We start from the raw sequence: 16,566 nt of genomic DNA, 5'->3' as shown, positions 1-16,566 counted from the left end.
GATACTGGCATAAAGCAAGATATATGAACCAATGGAACAGAGTAGAGATACCAGAAACAAACTCTTGCACATAGAGCCAAACGATTTTCACAAGCATGCCAAGACTACACAATGGTAAAAGGACAGTCCCGTCAACATATTTTTTTAAAAACTGTACATTCATGTGCAAAACAATGAAATTGGACCCATACCTAACACCATATATAAAAATGAGCTCAAAACAGAATTAACTGTAAGACCTAAAACTATCAACTCTGAGAAGAAAAGCTTCAAGACTTTGAATTTGGCAATGATTTCTTGGCTATGACATTGAAACTCTGGCAACAAAAGCAAAAACAGACAAATGGGATTACATCATAATTTAAAACTTCTGAGTGTCAAAGGAAACAGCAGAACAAAAAGGCAACCTAGAAAATGAGGGCAAATATTTGCAAATCATATATCTGCTGAAGGTTTAATACTTAGAATACAAAAGGAACTCATACAACTCAACAACGAAAAAGCAAATAACCTGATATTAAAATGAGCAAAGGAATTGAACTGACAGTTCTCCAAAGAAGATATGAAAATGGCAGGCATTTGTAAGAAATGATGCTCAACATCACTCATCATTCAGTTCAGTTCAGTCACTCAGTTGTGTCCGACTCTTTGCGACCCCACGGACTTCAGCACCCCATGCCTCCCTGTCCATCACCAACTCGCAGAGTTTACTCAAACTCATGTCCATCGAGTTGGTGATGCCATCCAACCATCTCATCCTCTCTCAGCCCTTCTTCTCCCACCTTCAATCTTCCCCAGCATCAGGGTCTTTTCAAATGAGTCAGCTCGTCGCATCAGGTGGCCAAAGTATTGGAGTTTCAGCTTCAGCATCAGTCCCTCCAATGAACCCTCAGGACTGATCTCCTTTAGGATGGACTGGTTGGATCTCCTTGCAGTCCAAGGGACTCTCAAGAGTCTTCTCCAATACCACAGTTCAAAAGCATCAATTCTTCGGCACTCAGCTTTCTTTAATAGTCCAACTCTCACATCCACACATGACCACTGGAAAAACTATAGCCTTGACTAGATGGACCTTTGTTGGCAAAGTAATGTCTCTGCTTTTTTTAATATGCTATCTAGGTTGGTCATCACTTTCCTTCCAAGGAGTAAGCGTCTTTTAATTTCATGGCTGCAGTCACCATCTGCAGTGATTTTGGAGCCCCCAAAAATAAAGTCTGACACTGTTTCCACTGTCTCCCCATCTATTTCCCATGAGGTGATGGGACCAGATTCCACGATCTTAGTTTTCTGAATGTTGAGCTTTAAGCCAACTTTTTCACTCTCCTGTTTCACTTTCATCAAGAGGCTCTTTAGTTCTTATTCACTTTCTGCCATAAGGGTGGTGTCATCTGCATATCTGAGGTTACTGATATTTTGCCGGGGTCCAGCCTGAGCAGGATCCAGGGGTACCCTCAGGATGAACGGCATCAGCGAGAAAAGGAGAGAGAAGACACGAGAGACCAGCCTTGAGAGGGCCAAGTCTGCAAGGGAGAGAGAGAGAAAGAAAGAGAGAGAGAGAGAGAGAGAGAATGACCAGACGGGGGTGTTTGCAGGGTCTGGCAGAGTCTGGCAAATCTTCTATTTTTTACTGTAGCTTTATATTCTAAGTTAGTACATTTTTAGGGGAAGAAAGTTTAACATTACATCATCTTGTCCCACAGGAAACCAGGGTGTTTACAGTAACTTCTTTGTGAGTTTCTTATACATTATCTTCTGGCCTCGGGGCCTATTGACATTTTATGACCTAGGTGAATGCAAAGCTGTTTTCCTGTAATCTATTCTTTAATGAACACAAAGGTTAGTCCTTTTGTAGAAGTTATTAGTTGAATTCATCTAAAAGGTTTACAACACAAAGACTCTGCCCCTCTGGTGAGGCAGCCCCTGTTTAGCATTCCTGGTTAAAATGAACAATTCTAACCACTTTTAAAATAATATTTTTGTGTTACATTAATACGCATTTGCCAAGCAGGCTAGAATGCCAGCAAAGGGTTCTAAATCGAAACACTCCTTTCATCCTGGATAATCTTTTAGGATACCACCGTCCGGGGGACATATTGATTAAAGTTCTAAGTTGATTCTGTCTGGAGAGAGATCGATTGGGGAAGGCCTTCTGCCTGTGTCCAGAAATTAGGGAGTAGTCGAACACAGCAAGCGTCAGAAAGACAGAGATCATCTTTAAGGTGAGCGCCGGGGCAGCTTTTCGAAATTCCTGAAGTCCTGATCTGCCTTGCTTGTCAGGCCTCCTCCTCATGACCTTGTCATGGGTGGGATCTCATGTGCTGGCTCCCGGCAATATTTCTCCCAGCAATCTTGATTCCAGCTTGTGCTTCCTCCAGCCCAGTGTTTCTCATGATGTACTCTGCATATTAGTTAAATAAGCAGGGTGACAACATACAGCCTTGATGTATTCCTTTCCCAATGTGGAACCAGTCTGTTGTTCCATTTCCAGTTCTAACTGTTGCTTCCTGACCTGCATACAGATTTCTCAAGAGGCAGGTCAGGTGATCTGGCATTCCCATTTCTTTCAGAATTTTCCACAGTTTGTTGTGATCTACACAGTCAAAGGCTTTGGCATAGTCAATAAAGCAGAAATATATGTTTTTCTGGAACTCTCTTGCTTTTTCGATGATCCAACAGATGTTGGCAATTTGATCTCTGGTTCCTCTGCCTTTTCTAAAACCAGTTTGAACATCTGGAAGTTCACGGTTCATGTATTGCTGAAGCCTGGCTTGGAGAATTTTGAGCATTACTTTGCTAGCATGTGAGATGAGTGCAATTGTGTGGTAGTTTGAGCATTCTTTGGCATTGCCTTTCTTAGGAACTGGAATGGAAACTGACCTCTTCCAGTCCTGTGACCACTGCTGAGTTTTACAAATTTGCAGGCATATTGAGTACAGCACTTTCACAGCGTCATCTTTTAGAATTTGAAACAGCTAAACTGGAATTCCATCACCTCCACTAGCTTTGTTTGTAGTGATGCTTCCTAAGGCCCACTTGACTTCACATTCCAGGACATCTGGCTCTAGGTGAGTGATCACACCATCGTGATCATCTGGGTTGTGAAAATCCCTTTTGTACAGTTCCTCTGTATGTTCTTGCCACCTCTTCTTAATATCTTCTGTTTCTGTTAGATTCATACTATTTCTGTCCTTTATTGAGCCCATCTTTGCACGAAATGTTGGTATCTCTAATTTTCTTGAAGAGATCTCTGGTCTTTCCCATTCTATTGTTTTCATCATTAAAGAAATGCAAATGGAAATCAAAACCATAATGAGATACTACCTCATACTCATTAGTATAGCTGTTATCAACAGATCAGAAGACACGTATGGGTAAGGATGTGGAGAAATTGGAATCCTTGTGCACCACTGGTGAGAATGTAAGATGGTACAGCCATTATGGAAAACAGAAATTTTCCGTAACACACAGAGTATAGAGGTTCCTCAAAAAATTAAAAAATAAAATTATCATATCATCTATCAATCCCAATTCTGAATATATATCTAAAATGATTCAAAGCAGGATCTCAAAGAGTTGTTTTGCACACCCATGTTCATCACAGCATTATTCACAATAGGAAAGAGCTGGAAGCAGCCCAAATGTCCATCTACAAATGAGTGGATAAAGATAATGTGGCTTATACATACAATGGAATGTTATAAAGCCTTAAAAACAGATGAGCCTCAAGGATACTAGCATATCCTTGAGTGAAATAAGCCAGTCACAAAAGGACAAATTCTGTATGATTCCACTCATAGGAAGTATCTAAAACAGTCAAAATCATAGAAATTAGAAAGATAGTTACCAAGTCAGGGGGAAAGACAGAAAAAGAGATGAGGAGGAGTTAGTGCTTGGTACATTTTGGTTTTGCAAGATGAAAAAGTTGTAGAGATCTGTGCACAACAATGTAAGTATATTTAATACTACAGAGCTGTACTCATAAAAATAGGTACGATGGTAAATTTAAATTATTTTAATTACAATTTTAAAAACTCAGTATGGAAATAATTAAATCAATAATGGTGTGTTTTTATGAAAGAATGTTATTCAGCCTTTAAAAAGTGTTTAAGAATTATTTTTAATAACATGATACAATACTTGTGATATAGTGCAAGTATTTTTAAATGTATACAGTAGTACTGACCAATTAATGAATTCATGGATGAATAAACTATGTTTAAAAAACATGAAAAGAAACTTGAAGGAAATATCTCAAGGTATTAACAGTAGGTATGTTTGGATGGGGTATTATAGATAACTTCTATTTTAGTTTCTTTTCTGCAGTCTTCCATACTTTATAATTGTTTACAAATAACATATTTTTATAATCATATAGAAGTTAAAAAATTAAATTTTTTATTTTTTACTTTCATTTTATTGAGTATTAATAGAAGTTTTTCTTTTTTAATTTCTATATGATTATAAAGTACTGGGGAGCAAAGATGAAAAACATAAAGAACATAAAACTGGAGCTCTCATGGACACAGTCTAGCCAGACCATAAGCTCCTTCCTTTTGGCCTCAGTAACTAGGTCGGTGCCCCAACCTGGACCTGAGCACTGTGGAGTTGAAACCCAGGTCAAAGTCATTTTCTCCCATCCCAACTTGGCATTTTTATCTCCTCTCACTCTGCTTGAGCAGCAGTCACCTCTACCCTGATTCAGATCAAGTCAAACTTGCTCTGATGAGGTAAATTACCTTATCATGAGGTCATGTTTAAGAGACTGATGAATGGGTCATAAAAAGTTATGAAGATCTGACCCATCACTCAGTGTCTCTGAGTTAGAACAGAAATGTCTGAAGCCTGATTTTTAGAACCATGAAACTGTCTCTCTCCAGCGCTGCGAATTTAATCCCTTTTGTTGAATACTCTCCTTCTGGCTCCCCGCTGTGCTCCCTGTCCCTGCGTAGCCTGCCGTCTCCCACTCCCACTTTCCTTCCCTGTTTCCCAGTTTTCCCAGTTTCCTTCCCTGCCACTGTGTCCTCCGAAGCCCTGCTCCACTGTGGATAGGCAGCTTTCCTCCATCAAGAAAATCCCTGGTTGCTCTCTGCACACCCTCACCCTGACAGAGCTCCAGCTTCCCCTGGGCGCTCCGCTGCCTCGTGCTCCTGTCTTTTAAAGAGAGGTTCTTTCTTTTCTACCTCCTGTGAACTTCAGAGCCAGGTAAGATCTCAGGACTTCCTTTGTTCTCCACCACAACTCCCTCACCTTCACATATATAAAATGTTTCCTTCAAGGTTTGCGCTCTGCCCTTCTGTTTCCTGTTACTGACAATGTGCCAGCTATTTATCCACATTCAGTGGGTTGTCTGGAATCCAAACTGAGGTATTGACTTTTGTGCTCAGGTAATGAGTAATCCTACACCACATCCTCATAATAACTTGACTTCTACAGTCCTATAATCCCTCCCTGACAGGGACACACCCTGGGCCCGGTCATTAGGCACAACAATTCCACCACATTCAAGGACATTTTATTTTCTTCACAACTGTTTAGCACTGACCTGACATCCCTTCCTCTCCCTTCCAGTTTATACCTCATGATTCCTTCATTACACTCACACTGCTACCCGAATCATTCTGTTTACCCATTTTGCAAAATCTAAGCCCAAGATAAATCAAAACCATTTTACTCTTCACTCTCAATCTGCTCCTGAATCAAGATACAGAAGGGAAGGGGGATCACTGATGGACTGGAGGAACACGTGGGTTGGGAGAATACAAGTGGGCAAAAGTCCACCTGTGATTGAAAAGGTAAATTTGTAGAGACACCAATTCATATAGTTGTGTGATCTTCTCTATGGTCCCAAGGTAGGAATGAAATGCACAAAGGGCTGGATTGGGGTTTTGCAGTACAGGTGAGCAGAATGACAAGACAACGGAGGAAATAAGATTGAAGCAAAGTGAGTGAGAGTGAAAGTCGCTCCGTCGTGTCTGACTCTTTGTGACCCCATGGACTATACAGTCCATGGAATTCTCTAGGCTAGAATACTGGAGTGGGTAGCCGTTCCCTTCTCCAGGGGATCCTCCCAACCCAGGGATCAAACCCAGGTCTCCGGCATTGCAGGCAGATTCTTAACCAGCTGAGCCACAAGAGAAGCCCAAGAATACTGGAATGGGTAGCCTTTCCCTTCTCCAGGGGATCTTCCTGACCCAGGAATCGAACCAGGGTGTCCTGCATTAAAGGCAGATTCTTTACCAACTGAGCTATCAGGGAAGCACTTTTGAAGCAAAGGACCATAATATCTAGATAGAAGATGAAAGGGAATAAAAATGTGACAACTTCTGTTCTTTCTTGTGTGCTGTATCCGTCAGTCTTTTTCTTTTCTTTTTGGTGTGTGAGAACCTGGCACAGTTTTAAGATCCATAGTGTTCAAAGTGCTGCAGATCAGCCTAACTAAAGGTGTCAGGATTGTTTCCACCTTTCCTGGACCATTCACCACCAGCAAAGATGTGACTATTGTGATATGAAACCTAAGGAGACTGAATGCAGTCAGTTGGTAAAGGTCACGGGATAGATTCCATTTTTCAAAATAATGAGATTAATAATTAATAGTGTAGGCTTGAGGTAGACCAACCAGAGTTTTAATTTGGCCCTGCCACTTACTAACTATAATAACTCGGTGAATTACTCACTTTGGTTTTCTGTAACATGGGGACAATAAGAATATCTTAAGCAGCCACTGTGAGGACTAAATTATGTCTTGGGCTATTGTTAGTATTATTATTGTAATAATACAATAGCAAAGAAGGTTGATACTTTTCCAGGAGTTTCTAATTTATAACCAGGCATCTAGCTCAGAAGATTAAGATCTTCAATAACTCATATTACTCGAATTTAACTCAGTCAAAACCTTCTGATATTTTCCTACGAAATCTTACTTCAGTATGACTGTATCCTATTAGGAGACCTATGTGTTCCTATGTATCTTCTCTTTTGGTTGGTCTCATACAGACCCATGGTTATAAATACCATCCATACATGGATAACTCTGTATCTCATTCAGACCGCTCCTATGATCTTCAGACTTGTATGTCCAACCATCTCCAAACTTTATATTTAAATATTAGTTTACTTTTATATTTAAAATAAAACTCTTTTTGCATAGGCAACAAAAGAAAATATAGATAAAATTGAACTCCATCAAAACTTAAAACTCCTTTACATAAAGGGATCTAATCAACAGAGTAAAAAGGCAACCCATGGAATGGGAGGAAATATTTGGGAACTATACATCTTATAAGGGGTTAATACATAGAACATAAAAAGAACTCCTACATCACAACAAAAAAATCACCCAATGAAAACTGGCAAAGAATTTGGATAGACATTTCTTCAAAGAAAACACACAAATGACCAATAAGCACATGAATTGATGCTCAACATCACTGATCATCACAAATCACAATGAAATATCACTTTGTACCTTATTATTAATGGAATAGCTACTATTTTTAAACAAGGGGAAAGCAACAAGTGTCAAGGAGGATCTTGTTGCACTGTTGATGGAAATGTAAAATGGTGCAGTCCCTATGGAAAACAGTATGGCTGTTCCTCCAAAAATTAAAAATAGAGTTACCATATAATCCAGAAACTCCATTCTGGATATATACTCAGAGAACTGAAAGCATGGACTTGAAGAGATATTTATACACCTATACTCACACTATACACAACAGCCAAAAGATGGAAGCAACCCAAGTGTCCACTGACAGATGAATGGAAAAACAAACTGTAGAATATCATACAAACAATGGAATATTATTCAGTCTTAAAAAGGAAGACAATTCTGACACATGCTTTAGCACAGATGAACCTTGAGGACATTATGCTTACTGAAATGAGCAGTCACAGAGGACAAATACTGTGTGATTCCATGTAAATGAGGTACATAGAATGATCAAATTCACAGAGACAGAAAGTAGAAAGGTGGTTGCTAGGGGCTGAGGAGGGTGGCGAATGGGCAGTTATTGCTTAATGGACACAGTTTCAATTCTGCAAGATGGAAAGAGGTGGTGATGGTTATAAAATGTCATGAACATACTTAATGTCACTAAACTGTACACTTAGAGTTATGATGATAAATTTTACATTATGTGTATTTTATCACAATAAAATTTTTAATTAAAGCAAAATTCTTAATTTCCCAAATCCCCCATCCCACCCCATTTCCTCATTCCAAAAACTGGCACCAGGTTACTTAAGCCAAAAACCAGGAGTCATTTTAATTCCTTCTCTCGCGCCCATATCCAATAGTTAGTAAGTCATGTTACCTTTTGCTTCCAAATTGTATTCTGAATTCATCCACTTATCTCTTCCATAGATACCACTCTATTTCAGGCCATCCTCTGCTCTTGCCTGTGATGCTCCAGACACTTCCTAACCAGTCAACCTCTTTTCATTCTTGTCCTCTGTGGTCAGTTCTCCACATAGCAGCCAGAGTACTCTTTTGAGGATAGAAACCACGCCTTATCCTTTCTCTGCTTAAAAATCCTCTGGTGGTTTCTCACTGCACCAAGTATAAAATTCAAACTCCTTGACATTGTCTACAAAGCACTAGACGGTCTGGCCTCTTGCCAATGTCTCTGATCTTATGTCCCATCACAACTCACTTTGATCACTATGTTCCAATAATGCTGACCTTCCCTCTGTTGCTCAAACACCCTAAGTGCCTTTGCACTTGTTCCTCTGCTTGGGACACTGTCTTCCAGTTCCTCACATGATAGACTCCTTCTCACCCCTGCGTCTCAGCTCAGATATCACCTTCTCAGAAAAATATTCACTCACCATTCAGTCTAAAGTAGCCACCCAGTGACTGTCACTCTTTACACCCTTTTGCTCTTTTATCTCTACTTGTCACTTAACCACTATTGGATACTCACACTTATTTTCACAAGTTTACGGTTGGTTTCACCATCCTCCAATTATCTCACCATCTGAGCTCCCTGAGAACAGTGTCTTTCCCAATTCCAGAACAAGGTTGGGCATATAACCTAATTTGCTGAATGAATGAAGAAGTAAATAACATAAACAATCCAATTTTCCTTCTATGTCACAGATGCTCATAAAATCCTTTGGGGGAAAATTTGTATTTCTAATGTTAGCTGTCACCAAAGTCTCTTCCATCTATTCTAGAATGTGCTAACCAGCCTTTAAAAATGCAAGCAACCTATTTCACATCTCATTCTCTGTAGGTGTACCTGAAGGGAACAAGTTTATATTTCTACCCCCACTTCTGTGGCAGTGAGTATTATATGAAATTTTTAAACTCTCATGTGTCTCTTAAAGTTAGATTGTGGGGTTTTGTACTTGAAATTACACTCATTCAAAGGAAAAGTCTGGATATCTGATAAGTCCTTTGAAAACTGTTCAAAGTATTTGATTATATAATTTTTTAGTCTGCAGAATGTTTCAAGGCCCATTCTCTTCATGATTAGCTACCTATCTGTCCAGGACAAAATAGTCTAGCACAAATGTCATTTCTCTGGCCCTTCTATTTGAGCAACTCCAATCTCCAACCACAGCTGGGCTCATGAACTTTTTTTTTTCCTGAGATGTGTCTGTAGCATACACCTGGATAACACACAAAAGTGCTGCATACCCACTGACATCTGAAGTCATGCATGCCGAGCTCACCTGCAGCTGCTCTACTGTGCCCAAAATGCTGATATACGGAGGTGATGACATGCCACTTGGGATGTTGTCTGGCGATGCGGATGGAGTCCTGATCCTTCACTCTTGAGTCATACTCCGGTGTTTTGAGGCCAAGGCAAACAATATCTCACAGAGATCTTGGGCAAAAGATAGCTATTTTAAATTTTATGCATGGTCCCCTTTCTATAAAATCCATACACAGTCTAGGGGATCACCTGAAGAGGCTAGACAGACCTTCTGCATTCTCCTCTATTCTGATGGAGAAGCTCTATTATTCGTCTAAGCCTGGACCCTCTACTCTTTTTTTTCTTTCTCAAAGGAGTTCTTTAGAGCTTTCCTCTTCCTTGGGCAAGTAAGTACTTGCCCAACACAACCCATCCCACACAACCCACAGACACATCCAAAGGTGTTTTTTTAAAGTCAGTAATCAAAATAAAACCATTAGTTATAGCTAATATTTATTTCACACTTAATGGACCCTAGGCGCTGAGTTAAGCACTGTGCTAAGTTAAGCACTATCATCTGGGAAATTGAGGCTTGGAAAGCTTTAAAAACTTGCTAAGACTGGAAGGAGTCAGCAGTTGAATACTAATCTTTATTCAGAGGTTATGCTTTTAACCAATACACTATGTTATCTCTTATCAGGAAAATAAATTATAAAGCTTATCTGTAAAATTCTATTCTGATGTTTAGAAGGTAAAACAAATCAAGGAGTTACAGATGTTTATTCTTCTGTATTTTAAGTCAACATATTGTTCAGTAATCTATGTATTAGTTATATATTGCTGCATAACAAGTACCTCAAAATTTAGCAGCTTAAGACAATGAACTTTTATCTCTTATAGTTGATGAGGCTCAGGAATCTGGGAGCTAACTTAGCTGGGTGGTTAGCTAGCTCACAGTTTCTCATGAGGTTGCAGTCAAGCTATTGGTTAGGGCTGCAGTCATCTAAAGATTCAACTGATGCTGAAGTCGCCCCTAACAAGCTCACTCATATCAGGTCAGAGCGCCTTGGTTCCTCACTGCCTGTCATCAGGCGTCTTCATTCTTTGCCATCACCTGGGACAGTCAAAGGGCTGTTTACAACATGGCAGACACCTTGCTTCTCCCAAAGAAAAAGACAGACAGAGAAAAGGGTGGGGGTGGTATCTAGGAGGGAGGTCACTTTAAAATGTAATCACTGAAGTGATGAAATATCACGTGTGCTATACGCTCTTGGTCACAAAGACCAATCCTGGTACTAAGTGGGGGAAGCCTACACAAGAATATGAATACTGTCAACAACAGCAAAATCACAGGAGGCTGTAAATAAGAACATAGTTTACCTGGGTCTTAAGAATTATAATTCAGGAGACACAGATTAGGGTTAACCTTGAAGGAGTGTTCCATGGAAGAGAAAGAGCCAGGGGCTTATAAAGATAAAAAGGCATGGAAGTTGTTAAAAGTTGCCTGGCAAGAGGTGTAACTGACTCTGATGCAAGTCAGAAAGCAATTGCCCTAAGGAATCATGAACTGTTTTAGGGTAGGAGTCTGAAAAGTAGAGAGACTATTACAAGTTAAATCAGAGTAAGGGTCCCAAACTGATCACATGGACCACAACCTTGTCTAATTCAATGAAACTATCAGCCATGCTATGTAGGGACACTCAAGATGGACGGGTCATGGTGGAGAGTTCTGACTCTCATGGTGTGGTCCACTGGAGAAGGGGATGGCAAACTACTTCAGTATTCTTGCCTTGAGAACCCCATGAACAGTATGAAAAGGCAAAAAGATATGACACTGAAAGATGAACTCCCCAGGTCGGTAGGTGCCCAATATGCTACTGGAGAAGAGTGGAGAAATAACTCCAGAAAGAATGAAGAGACGAAGCCAAAGCGAAAACAACACCTAGTTGTGGATGTGTCTGGTGATGGAAGTAAAGTCTGATGCTGTAAAGAACAATATTGCATAGGAACCTGGAAGGTTAGGTAAATTGCATGTATCAAGGTATGTATCCATGAATCAAGGCAAATTCCAAGTGGTCAAACAGGAGATGGCAAGAGTGAGCTTAGACATTTTAGGAATCAGTGAACTAAAGTGGACTGGAATGGGTGAATTTAACTCAGATGACCATTATATCTACTACTGTGGGCAAGAACCCCTTAGGAGAAATGGAGTAGCCCTCACAGTCAATAAGAGTTCAGAATGCAGTACTTGGGTGCAATCTTAAAAATGACAGAATGATCTCTGTCCATTTCCAAGGCAAACCATTCAATATCACAGTAATCCAAATCTATGCCCCAACCAATAATGCTGAAGAAGCTGAGGTTGAATGGTTCTATGAAGACCTACAAGACCTTCTAGAACGAACACCCAAAAAAAGATGTCCTTTTCATTATAGGGGACTGGAATGCAAAAGTAGGAAGCCAAGAGATACCTGGAGTAATAGGCAAATTTGGCCCTGGAGTCCAAAATGAAGCAGGGCAAAGACTAACGGAGTTTTGCCAAAAGCACACACTGGTCATAGCAAGCACCCTTTTCCAACAACAGAAGAAAAGACTCTACACATGGACATCACCAGATGGTCAATACCGAAATCAGACTGAGTATATTCTTTATAGCTGAAGATGGAAAAGCTCTATACAGTCAGCAAAAAAGAGACTAAGAGCTGACTGTGACTCAGATCATGAACTCCTTATTGCCAAATTCAGACTTAAATTGAAGAAAGTAGGGAAAACCACTAGACCATTCAGGTATGACCTAAATCAAATCCCTTATGATTATACACTGGAAGTGAGAAATGGATTCAAGGGATTAGATCTGATAGACAGACTGCCTAGAACTACGGACAGAGGTTCGTGACATTGTACAAGAGGCAGTAATCAAGACCATCCCCAAGAAAAAGAAACGCAAAATAGCAAAATGGTTATCTGAGGAGGCCTTACAAATAGCTGAGAAAAGAAAAGTTAAAGGCAAAAGAGAAAAGGAAAGATGTACCCATTTGAAAGCAGAGTTCCAAAGAATAGCACGGAGAGATAAGAAAGCCTTCCTCGGTGATCAATACAAAGAAATAGAGGAAAAAAATAAAATGGGAAAGACTAGAGATCTCTTCAAGAAAAGTAGAGATACCAAGGGAACATTTCATGCAAAGATGGGCTCAATAAAGGACAGAAATGGTAATGGACCTAACAGAAGCAGAAGATACTAAGAAGAGGTGGCAAGAATACACAGAATAACTATACAAAAAAGATCTTAACGACCCAGATAACCATGGTGGTGTGATCACTCACCTAGAGCCAGATGTCCTGGAATGTGAAGTCAAGTGGGCCTTAGGAAGCATCACTACAAACAAAGCTAGTGGAGGTGATGGAATTCCAGTTGAGCTATTTCAAATTCTGAAAGATGATGCTGTGAAAGTGCTGTACTCAATATGCCTGCAAATTTGGAAAACTCAGCAGTGGCCACAGGACTGGAAAAGGTCCATTTTCATTTCAATCCCAAAGAAAGGTAATGCCAAAGAATGCTCAAACTACTGCACAATTGCACTTATCTCACACGCTAGCAAAGTAATGCTCAAAATCCTCCAAGCCAGGCTTCAACAGTACATGAACAGTGAACTTCCAGATGTTCAAGCTGGATTTAGAAAATGCAGAGGAACCAGATATCAAATTGCCAACATCCATTGGATCATTGAAAAAGCAAGAGAATTTCAGAAAAACATCTACTTTTGCTTTATTGATTACACCAAAACCTTTGACTGTGTGGATCACAATAAACTGTGGAAAATTCTGAAAGAGGTGGGAATACCAGACCACCTTATCTGCCTCCTGAGAAATCTGTATGTAGGTTACAAAGCAACAGTTAAAACGGGACATGGAACAACAGACTGGTTCCACATTGGGAAAGGAGTACATCAAGGCTGTATGTTATCACCCTGCTTATTTAACTTATATGCACAGTACATCATGGGAAATGCTGGGCTGGATGAAGCACAAGCTGGAATCAAGATTGCTGGGAGAAATATCCATAACCTCAGATATGCAGATACACCCTTATGGAAAAAAGAGAAGGAGAACTAAAGAGCCTCTCGATGAAAGTGAAAGAAGAGAGTTAAAAAGTTGCCTTAAAACTCAACATTCAGAAAACCAATATCATGACATCCAGTCTCATCACTTCTTGGCAAGTAGATGGGGAACTAATGGAAACAGTGTGACACTTTATTTTGGGGGACTCCAAAATCACTGCAGATTGTGACTGCAGCCATGAAATTAAAAGACACTTGCTCCTTGAAAGAAAAGTTATGACCAACCTAGACAGCATATTAAAAAGCAGAGACATTATTTTGCCGACAAACGTCTGAATAGTCAAAGCTATGTTTTTTCTAGTAGTTAAGTGTGGATGTGAGAGTTGGACCATAAAGAAAGCTGAGTGCTAAAGAATTGATGCTTTTGAACTGTGGTGTTGGAGAAGACTCTTCAGAGTCCCTTGGACTTCAAGGAGATCCAACCAGTCCATCCCAAAGAAGATCAGTCCTAAATATTCATTGGAATGACTGATGCTGAAGCTGAAGCTCCAATACTTTGGCCACCTGCTGTGAAGAACTGACCATTGGAGAAGACCCTGATGCTGGGAAAGATTGAAGGTAGGAGGTGAAGGGGATGACAGAGGATGACATGGCAGCACTGACCCAACAGACATGAGTTTGAGCAAGCTTCAGGTGTTGGCGATGAACAGGGAAGCCTGGCATGCTGCAGTCCATGGGGTCACAAAGAGTCAGACACAACTGACTGACAGAACTGAACTGAAGGGTCCCCAAGATTAGCTTGAGTTTCTGGTAGGTGTTTTGGATGACTTCATCAGGCCAAAAGGTCAGATTCCACTCAGATTAAGACATTCATAAATCACATTTCTTTAATGGCCTCTGACTCAATTTATAAAGCCCTCTTAGCAATACTGACTCTGTTTTGATTTTGTTTTGTAATAACACAGGACACAACGATCATTGTGTATTATCCTGGAGACCAACCACCACATCCGCTAACATTTTAATCCATTTAATATAGGGTTCTAATCCTGGATTTGCTATCTACCATAAAAATCAGTTTTATTTTCTTTTATTCATAAAGTAAGAACATCCTAATTCAGAATCTTGAGGGTTAAAGGGACTCAGGTAACTGATTCAGATTCTGAGTTCAATCTCTTTTGAAAAGATGCAATTCAAATAATAACATTCAGAGAGGAATCCCTGCCCCACCAAGAACTGGAAGGCCCTGAGTTGCTCTTGGCTTTGTGCATTTGGATAAGCCATACACGAGAAATGGTTTGTTTTCTTTTCAAGAACTGCAACCTCTTTAGTAGCCTGTTGAATTGTTTCTAAACCCTTTCAGGTCTGTTTTCTGATGCCCAACTGATTATTTCTTAAAATAAGGCTTTTTCACCTCCTTTGGTCTGGACACAGGTCAGCATTTTTCTCATAGAAGCTTTCATTTATTTTGCAATATTAAAACAATTCTGAAAGTTGATAAAAAAGTTTATGTTCAAGAAGCATCGTTTTTCTTTCTGTTAGTTCCAGCAAAGGACTGTTACTTGAGATAAGATGCTAGAAAGGATTAAGTACATTTAATCCTAGCCAAGCATCTTCAGGAGGCAGAAACAGTAGTAGGTTACAGTCGGTGTAAACAAGCAAGACCTGTTTAGTAAGACTAAAACCTGTATTAAGAATTTGAGCCTAATTTTTTAAAAATCCTTGCATTTTATGGAAATGTTTCTTTGTGTAAAACATCCTGGCAAGGATAGCTTCTCCTCTTTTTTTTATTTTCAATGTAGAATCCATCACAATTGGTTTATCCAACAGGTTATATTTAAAAGTGAAAGTTTAGTTCTCTATCACTAAGCCACTATTATTACAAAAAGGAAAATGCCCCAATGTTAAATTTAACAACCCTAATTCTTAAAGGCCTTAGAACAGCGCTGTCCAATAAAATAGCCCATAAGCTACATGCGGCTACTGAGCTCTTAAAGTTTGGCTAATCCAAACTGAAATGTGCTATAAAATCACACACTAGATTCTTATGATTTAGTATGAAAATTATAAAAAGATCTTATGTAAAAGTGTAAACTATTACAATAATTTTTATATTGATTACACTATGAAATATGTTATGGGTATATTGGATTAAATAAATATGTTATTAATTTCCCCCATTTCTTTTGACTTTATTATGTAGGTTTGCTGTACACAATACATTTGAATTTCATATGTCCCTGTGCACATTTTATTAGTATAAAATTATTCATCGTTTGCGAGTTCTCTAGTGGTCCAAAGCTTAGGATTTCCAGCTTTCACTGCCGTAGCTAGAGGTTCAATCCCCTGATCTGGAACTAAGATTCCACAGGATTCATGGTTTGGTCAAAAAAATTTTTCTTGTATATAAGAAATTCAAATTTTAACTGGGTGTCCTACACTTTTACCTGCTAGATCTGGACTTAATATGACTACTAGAAAACTTTAAATTACAAATGTAGCTACATATTCTATTGGACAGTGAAGCTTTAGAATCACGTAGTTGCTTTTAAAAATTACCCTTCAACTCTTAACTCTGCAGAAATAACTGATCTGAGGAACATTTAATCCTAGACTGAGATCCTCAATAACCCTTAAGTTAAAATTTTACATTTGCTTGAACAAGTTAAAGGACAACAAAAAGGGCTTGTTACAGACCACAATGTGAAAAGGGCATGTGGATTAGAATTAAGTGCTTATTCCCAGTCTCTCCACTGGGGTAGTTAACGGTTCCAGTTTCAAAATAATCACGGTTTCTTTTACAGAAATGGGCGGTGTCAAGGGCATATACTAACTACGAGACCCTGGGCTAGTCACCTACCCCTTTAGGC

This window comes from Odocoileus virginianus, chromosome 3, assembly GCF_023699985.2.
Source record: "Odocoileus virginianus isolate 20LAN1187 ecotype Illinois chromosome 3, Ovbor_1.2, whole genome shotgun sequence".
NCBI classification, from domain to species: domain Eukaryota; kingdom Metazoa; phylum Chordata; class Mammalia; order Artiodactyla; family Cervidae; genus Odocoileus; species Odocoileus virginianus.
The sequence above is the reverse complement of the archived record's forward strand: the minus strand, read 5'-3'. Positions refer to the sequence as shown.